The 8,221-nt window shown below is 40.3% G+C and overlaps 1 non-coding gene across 1 annotated transcript; it reads left to right on the top strand.

Annotated features, from left to right (window-relative positions):
* The first annotated feature begins 4,478 nt into the window (after positions 1 to 4,478).
* On the top strand, positions 4,479 to 4,586 carry LOC130938480 (small nucleolar RNA R71). Its single transcript, XR_009069643.1, has one exon. It is a non-coding gene; the product is annotated as a small nucleolar RNA R71 (small nucleolar RNA).
* Positions 4,587 to 8,221: the final 3,635 nt, after the last annotated feature.

The following is an 8,221-nucleotide window of genomic DNA, read 5'->3' as shown; positions in this document are numbered from 1 at the left end:
AAGCAACTAAAAATCAAATAGGATAAAAAGAAGAGAATATGCAATGAATCCCAAAAACATCTATGAAGATCAGTATTAATTAGATGAGCGGGGCTTTTAGCTTTTTGCCTCTGAACAGTTTTGGCATCTCACTTTATCCTTTGAAATTCAGAATGATTGGCTTCTTTAGGAACTCAGAATTTAGATAGTGTTATTGATTCTCCTAATTAAGTATGATGATTCTTGAACACAGCTACTTTATGAGTCTTGGTCGTGGCCCAAAGCACTCTGTCTTCCAGTATTACCACCGGATACATACATGCCACAGACACATAATTGGGTGAACCTTTTCAGATTGTGACTCAGCTTTGCTAGAGTCCCCAATTAGAGGTGTCCAGGGTTCTTAAGCACACTCTTTTTGCCTTGGATCACAACTTTATTTCTTTCTTTTTTTTCTTTCTTTTTCTCTTTCTCCCCTTTTTTTTCGCTTCTTCTCTTTTTTTTTCGTTTTTCTCCTTCTTCTTTTTTTTTTGTATTCACTGCTTTTTCTTGCTTCAAGAATTATTTTTATGATTTTTCAGATCCTCAGTAACATGTCTCCTTTTTCATCATTCTTTCAAGAGCCAACAATTTTAACATTCATGAACAACAAATTCAAAAGACATATGCACTGTTCAAGCATACATTCAGAAAACAAAAGTATTGCCACCACATCAAAATAATTAATCTGTTATAAAATTTAAAATTCATGCAATTCTTCTCTTTTTTCAATTAAGAACATTTTTCATTTAAGAAAGGTGATGGATTCATAGGACATTCATAACTTTAAGGCATAGACACTAAGACACTAATGATCACAAGACACAAACATAGATAAACATAAGCATAGATTTTCAAAAAACATGAAAATGAAGGACAAGGAGATTAAAGAACGGGTCCACCTTAGTGATGACGGCTTGTTCTTCCTATTGAAGATCTTATGGAGTGCTTGAGCTCCTCAATGTCTCTTCCTTGCCTTTGTTGCTCCTCTCTCATGATTCTTTGATCTTCTCTAATTTCATGGAGGAGGATGGAATGTTCTTGGTGCTCCACCCTTAGTTGTCCTATGTTGGAACTCAATTCTCCTAGGGAGGTGTTGATTTTCTCCCAATAGTTTTGTGGAGGAAAGTGCATCCCTTGAGGTATCTCAGGGATTTCATGATGAGTGGGATCTCTTGTTTGCTCCATCCTTTTCTTAGTGATGGGCTTGTCCTCATCAATGAGGATGTCTCCTTCTATGTCCACTCCAACTAAATAACAGAGGTGATAAATGAGATGAGGAAAGGCTAACCTTGCCAAGGTAGAGGACTTGTCCGCCACCTTATAGAGTTCTTGGGCTATAACCTCATGAACTTCCACTTCCTCTCCAATCATGATACTATGAATCATGATGGCCCAGTCTATAGTAACTTCGGACCGGTTGCTAGTGGGAATGATTGAGCGTTGGATAAACTCCAACCATCCCCTAGCCACGGGCTTGAGGTCATGCCTTCTCAATTGAACCGGCTTCCCTCTTGAATCTCTCTTCCATTGGGCGCCCCCTTCACAGATGTCTATGAGGACTTGGTCCAACCTTTGATCAAATTTGACCCTTCTAGTGTAAGGGTGTTCATCTCCTTGCATCATGGGCAAGTTGAATGCCAACCTTACATTTTCCGGACTAAAATCTAAGCATTTTCCCCGAACCATTGTAAGCCAATTCTTTGGGTCCGGGTTCACACTTTGATCATGGTTCTTGGTGATCCATGCATTGGCATAGAACTCTTGAACCATTAAAATTCCGACTTGTTGAATGGGGTTGGTAAGAACTTCCCAACCTCTTCTTCGGATCTCATGTCGGATCTCCGGATATTCACTCTTTTTGAGTTTAAAAGGGACCTCGGGGATCACCTTCTTCAAGGCCACAACTTCATAGAAGTGGTCTTGATGCACCCTTGAGATGAATCTCTCCATCTCCCATGACTCGGAGGTGGAAGCTTTTGCCTTCCCTTTCCTCTTTCTAGAGGTTTCTCCGGCCTTGGATGCCATAAATGGTTATGGAAAAACAAAAAGCAATGCTTTTACCACACCAAACTTAAAAGGTTTGCTCGTCCTCGAGCAAAAGAAGAAAGAAGAGAGTAGAAGAAGAAGAAATAGAGGAGATGGAGATGGCTTTGTGGTTCGGCCAAAGGGAGGGTGGGTTTTATGAAGGATGGATGTGAGTGGTGAAGAGAAAGATGGGATTTGATAGGTGAGGGATTTTTGGGGAAGAGTGGTTGAGGTGATTGTTGAATGGGTGAAGAAGAGAGAGGGTGGTGGGGTAGGTGGGGATCCTGTGGGGTCCACAGATCCTGAGGTGTCAAGGAAAAATCATCCCTGCACCAAGTGGCGAGCAAAATTGCTCTATGTGCCAATTCTGGCGTTAAACGCCGGGCTGGTACCCATTTCTGGCGTTTAACGCCACTTCTTGCCCCTTCCTGGCGTTTAACGTCAGTCTGGTGCCCCTTTCTGGCGTTAAACACCCAGAATGGTGCCAGACTGGGCGTTAAACGCCCATTTGCTAGCTTCACTGGCGTTTAAACGCCAGCAAGTTCTCCTCCAGGGTGTGCTGTTTTTCTTTCTGTTTTTTATTCTTGTTTTTGCTTTTTTAATTGATTTTGTGACTTCTCATGATCATCAACCTACAGAAAACATAAAATAACAAAGGAAAATAGATAAAATATAACATTGGGTTGCCTCCCAACAAGCGCTTCTTTAATGTCAGTAGCTTGACAGAGGGCTCTCATGGAGCCTCACAGATACTCAGAGCAATGTTGGAACCTCCCAACACCAAACTTAGAGTTTGAATGTGGGGGTTCAACACCAAACTTAGAATTTGGTTGTGGCCTCCCAACACCAAACTTAGAGTTTGACTGTAGGGGCTCTGTTTGACTCTGTTTTGAGAGAAGCTCTTCATGCTTCCTCTCTATGGTGACAGAGGGATATCCTTGAGCCTTAAACACAAAGGATTCTTCATTCACTTGAATGATCAATTCTCCTCTGTCAATATCAATCACAGCCTTTGCTGTGGCTAGGAAGGGTCTGCCAAGGATGATGGATTCATCCATGTACTTCCCAGTCTCTAGGACTATGAAATCAGCAGGGATGTAATGGTCTTCAATCTTCACCAAAACATCCTCTACAAGTCCATAAGCTTGTTTTCTTGAATTGTCTGCCATCTCTAGTGAGATTCTTGCAGCTTGTACCTCAAAGATCCCTAGCTTCTCCATTACAGAAAGAGGCATGAGGTTTACACTTGACCCTAAGTCACACAGAGCTTTCTTAAAGGTCATGGTGCCTATGGTACAAGGTATTGAAAACTTTCCAGGATCTTATCTTTTTTGAGGTAATTTTTGCCTAGACAAGTCATCCAGTTCTTTGGTGAGCAAAGGAGGTTCGTTCTCCCAAGTCTCATTACCGAATAACTTGTCATTTAGCTTCATGATTGCTCCAAGGTACTTGGCAACTTGCTCTTCAGTGACATACTCATCCTCTTCAGAGGAAGAATACTCATCAGAGCTCATGAATGGCAGAAGTAAGTCCAATGGAATCTTTATGGTCTCATTTTGAGCCTCAGATTCCCATAGTTCCTCAATAGGAAACTCATTGGAGGCCAGTGGACGTCCATTGAGGTCTTCCTCAGTGGCGTTCACTGCCTCTTCCTCCTCTCCAAATTCGGCCATGTTGATGGCCTTGCACTCTCCTTTTGGATTTTCTTCTGTATTGCTTGGAAGAGTACTAGGAGGAAGTTCAGTAATTTTCTTGCTCAGCTGTCCCACTTGTGCCTCCAAATTCCTAATGGAGGACCTTGTTTCAGTCATGAAACTTTGAGTGATTTTGATTAGATCAGAGACCATGGTTGCTAAGTCAGAGTGGCTCTGCTTAGAACTCTCTGTCTGTTGCTGAGAAGATGATGGAAAGGGCTTGCCATTGCTAAACCTGTTTCTTCCACCATTATTATTGTTGAAACCTTGTTGAGGTCTCTGTTGATCCTTCCATGAGAGATTTGGATGATTTCTCCATGAAGAATTATAGGTGTTTCCATAGGGTTCTCCCATGTAATTCACCTCTTCCATTGAAGGGTTCTCAGGATCATAAGCTTCTTCTTCAGATGAAGCATCCTTAGTACTGCCTGGTGCAGCTTGCATTCCAGATAGACTTTAAGAAATCAAATTGACTTGCTGAGTCAATATTTTGTTCTGAGCCAATATGGCATTCAGAGTATCAATCTCAAGAACTCCTTTCTTCTGATTTGTCCCATTATTCACAGGATTCCTTTCAGAAGTGTACATGAATTGGTTATTTGCAACCATTTCAATGAGCTCTTGAGCTTCTGCAGGCGTCTTCTTCAGATGAAGAGATCCTCCAGCAGAGCTATCCAAAGACATCTTGGACAGTTCAGAGAGACCATCATAGAACATACCTATGATGCTCCATTCAGAAAGCATGTCAGAAGGACATTTTCTGATCAATTGTTTGTATCTTTCCCAAGCTTCATAGAGGGATTCTCCTTCCTTTTGTCTGAAGGTTTGGACTTCCACTCTAAGCTTACTCAATTTTTGAGGTGAAAAGAACTTTGCCAAGAAGGCATTGACTAGCTTTTCCCAAGAGTTCAGGCTGTCTTTAGGTTGTAAGTCCAACCATATTCTAGCTCTGTCTCTTACAGCAAAAGGGAATAACATAAGTCTGTAGACCTCAGGGTCAACCCCATTAGTCTTGACAGTGTCACAGATTTGCAAGAATTCAGCTAAGAACTGATGAGGATCTTCCAATGGAAGTCCATGGAACTTGCAATTTTGTTGCATTAGAGAAACTAATTGAGGTTTAAGCTCAAAGTTGTTTGCTCCAATGGCAGGGATAGAGATGCTTCTCCCATAGAAGTCGGGAGTAGGTGCAGTAAATTCACCCATCACCTTCCTTGCATTGTTGGCATTGTTGTTGTTTTCGGCTGCCATGGGTTTTTCTTCTTTGAAGATTTCTGTTAGGTCCTCTACAGAGAGTTGTGCCTTAGCTTCTCTTAGCTTTCGCTTCAAGGTCCTTTCAGGTTCAGGGTCAGCCTCAACAAGAATGCTTTGGTCTTTGCTCCTGCTCATATGAAAGAGAAGAGAACAAGAAAATGTGGAATCCTCTATGTCACAGTATAGAGATTCCTTGAGGTGTCAGAGGAACAGAAAAATGGAAGGAAGAGGTAGAAGAATTCGAACTTAGTGAGATAGAGTTCGAATTGTGCATTGAGGAGGAGTGGTACTGCATAAATAGAAGGATGTGAGAAGAGGGGAAGAGATTTTTCGAAAATTAAGTAAAAGATTTAAAAAAAAACATTTTGAAAAAGATTTTGAAGAAGATATGATTGAAAACTTTTTTGAAAAAGATGTGATTTAAAAGTTATGGTTTTAAAAAGATATGATTGAGAAGATATGATTTGAAAAACAATTTAAAAAGATTTGATTTTAAAAAAAAATTAATGACTTGGCTAACAAGAAAAGATATGATTCAAACATTAAACCTTTCTCAACAGAAAAGGCAACATACTTGAAATGTTGAATCAAATCATTAATTGTTAGCAAGTATCTTTGAAAAAGGAAAGAAATTGATTTTGAAAAAGATTTGATTGAAAAGATATGATTTGAAAAAGATTTGATTTTGAAAAACTTTGAAAACTTGAAAAAAAAAATTGATTTGAAAACAAAATCTTCCCTCTTGTGCCATCCTGGCGTTAAACGCCCAGAATGGTGCACATTCTGGCGTTTAACGCCCAAAGCACTACCCTTTTGGGCGTTAAACGCCCAGCCAGGTATCCTGACTGGCGTTTAAACACCAGTTTTTCCTTCTTCACTGGGCGTTTTGAACGCCCAGCTTTTTCTGTATAATTCCTCTGCTGCATGTACTGAATCTTCAGTTCCCTGTATTATTGACTTGAAAATAAAACCAAGATCAAATAAACAATGCATGCAAGACACCAAACTTAAAATGAGACACTAGACTCAACAAGAAACATAAAATATTTTTGGTTTTTATGATTTTGTAATTTTTTTGGTTTTTTTCGAAAATTAAGTGGAAAAGAAAATAAAGGTATCAAAATTCTTAATGAGAATTCCAGGAATCATGCAATGTTAGTCTAAAGCTTCAGTCTAAAGGAATTAGACATGGATAGCCAAGCTTCAGCAGGACATTGCATTCAAGAGCTAAATTGATGAGAATCAATCAGCTTTGGTGATGATAAGATCATCACCTTGAAACACTAGAATTCATTCTTAAGAACTCTGAAAAATACCTAATCTAAGCAACAAGATGAACCATCAGTTGTCCATACTCGAAACAATCCCCGGCAACGGCGCCAAAAACTTGGTGCACGAAATTGTGATCAATACTTTTCACAACTCAAATAATCCCCGGTAATGAATCCAAAAACTTGGTGTTCAATACCATGGCATAAACACAACTTCGCACAACTAACCAGCAAGTGCACTGGGTCGTCCAAGTAATAAACCTTACGCGAGTAAGGGTCGATCCCACGGAGATTGTTGGTATGAAGCAAGCTATGGTCACCTTGTAAATCTTAGTCAGGCAGACTCAAATGGTTATGGATGATATATGAATAAAACATAAAGATAAAGATAGAGATACTTATGTAATTCATTGGTGAGAACTTCAGATAAGCGAATGGAGATACTTTGTCCCTTCCGTCTCTCTGCTTTCCTACTGTCTTCATCCAATCCTTCTTACTCCTTTCCATGGCAAGCTGTATGTTGGGCATCACCATTGTCAATGGCTACAGTCCCGTCCTCTCAGTGGAAATGTTCAACGCACCCTGTCACGGCACGGCTATCCAGCTGTCGGTTCTCGATCATGTCGGAATAGAATCCAGTGATTCTTTTGCGTCTTTCACTAACGCCCCACCATCACGAGTTTGAAGCTCGTCACAGTCATTCAATCATTGAATCCTACTCAGAATACCACAGACAAGGTTTAGACCTTCCGGATTCTCTTGAATGCAGTCATCAATTCTAGCTTATACCACGAAGATTCCGGTTAAAGAATCCAAGAGACATCTACCCAATCTAAGGTAGAACGGAGGTGATTGACGGTCACACGTTCATAGATGAGAATGATGATGAGTGTCACGGATCATCACATTCATCAAGTTGAAGAACAAGTGATATCTTGGAATAAGAACAAGCTGAATTGAATAGAAGAACAATAGTAATTGCATTAATACTCGAGGTACAGCAGAGCTCCACACCTTAATCTATGGTGTGTAAAAACTCCACCGTTGAAAATACATAAGAACAAGGTCTAGGCATGGCCGTGAGGCCAGCCCTCAGTGATCAAAAGATTCAAAGATCTCAAGATCTGATCTAAGAACTAGATGTCCAAAGATGAAAATACAATAGTAAAAGGTCCTACTTATAGGGAACTAGTAGCTTAAGAATTACAAAGATGAGTAAAAGACATAAAAATCCACTTCCGGACCCACTTGGTGTGTGCTTGGGCTGAGCATTGAAGCATTTTCGTGTAGAGACTCTTCTTGGAGTTAAACGCCAGCTTTTGTGCCAGTTTGGGCGTTTAACTCCCATTCTTGTGCCAGTTCCGGCGTTTAACGCCGGGCATTCTTGAGCTGATTTGGAACGCCGGTTTGGGCCATAAAATCTTGGGCAAAGTATGGACTATTATACATTGCTGGAAAGCCCAGGATGTCTACTTTTCAACGCCGTTGAGAGCGCGCCAATTGGGCTTCTGTAACTCCAGAAAATCCACTTCGAGTACAGGGAGGTCAGAATCCAACAGCATCTGTAGTCCTTTTCAGTCTCTGAATCAGATTTTTGCTCAGGTCCCTTAATTTCAGCCAGAAAATACCTGAAATCACAGAAAAATACACAAACTCATAGTAAAGTCTAGAAAAGTGAATTTTAACTAAAAACTAATAAAAATATATTAAAAACTAACTAAATCTACTAAAAACATACTAAAAACAATGCAAAAAAGCGTACAAATTATCCGCTCATCACTCATGTTCTCTCATCAAGCCACCTCTAGGTTTTTCACTGTAGCAGAAGATGAAGCTCTAAGAAATCCACTTCCCTTCATGATCCTACTCAAGGTGCCACAGACAAGGCATATCTTCCGGATCAGAAAGTGCTGTTTCTCTGACTCTATCCTTAGCGCCACAGAGGCCTCACGCACC

The sequence above is a fragment of the Arachis stenosperma genome, chromosome 6 (assembly GCF_014773155.1).
Source record: "Arachis stenosperma cultivar V10309 chromosome 6, arast.V10309.gnm1.PFL2, whole genome shotgun sequence".
NCBI lineage: Eukaryota > Viridiplantae > Streptophyta > Magnoliopsida > Fabales > Fabaceae > Arachis > Arachis stenosperma.
Note: the sequence above shows the minus strand (reverse complement) of the source record. Positions and strands in the feature narration are given on the sequence as shown.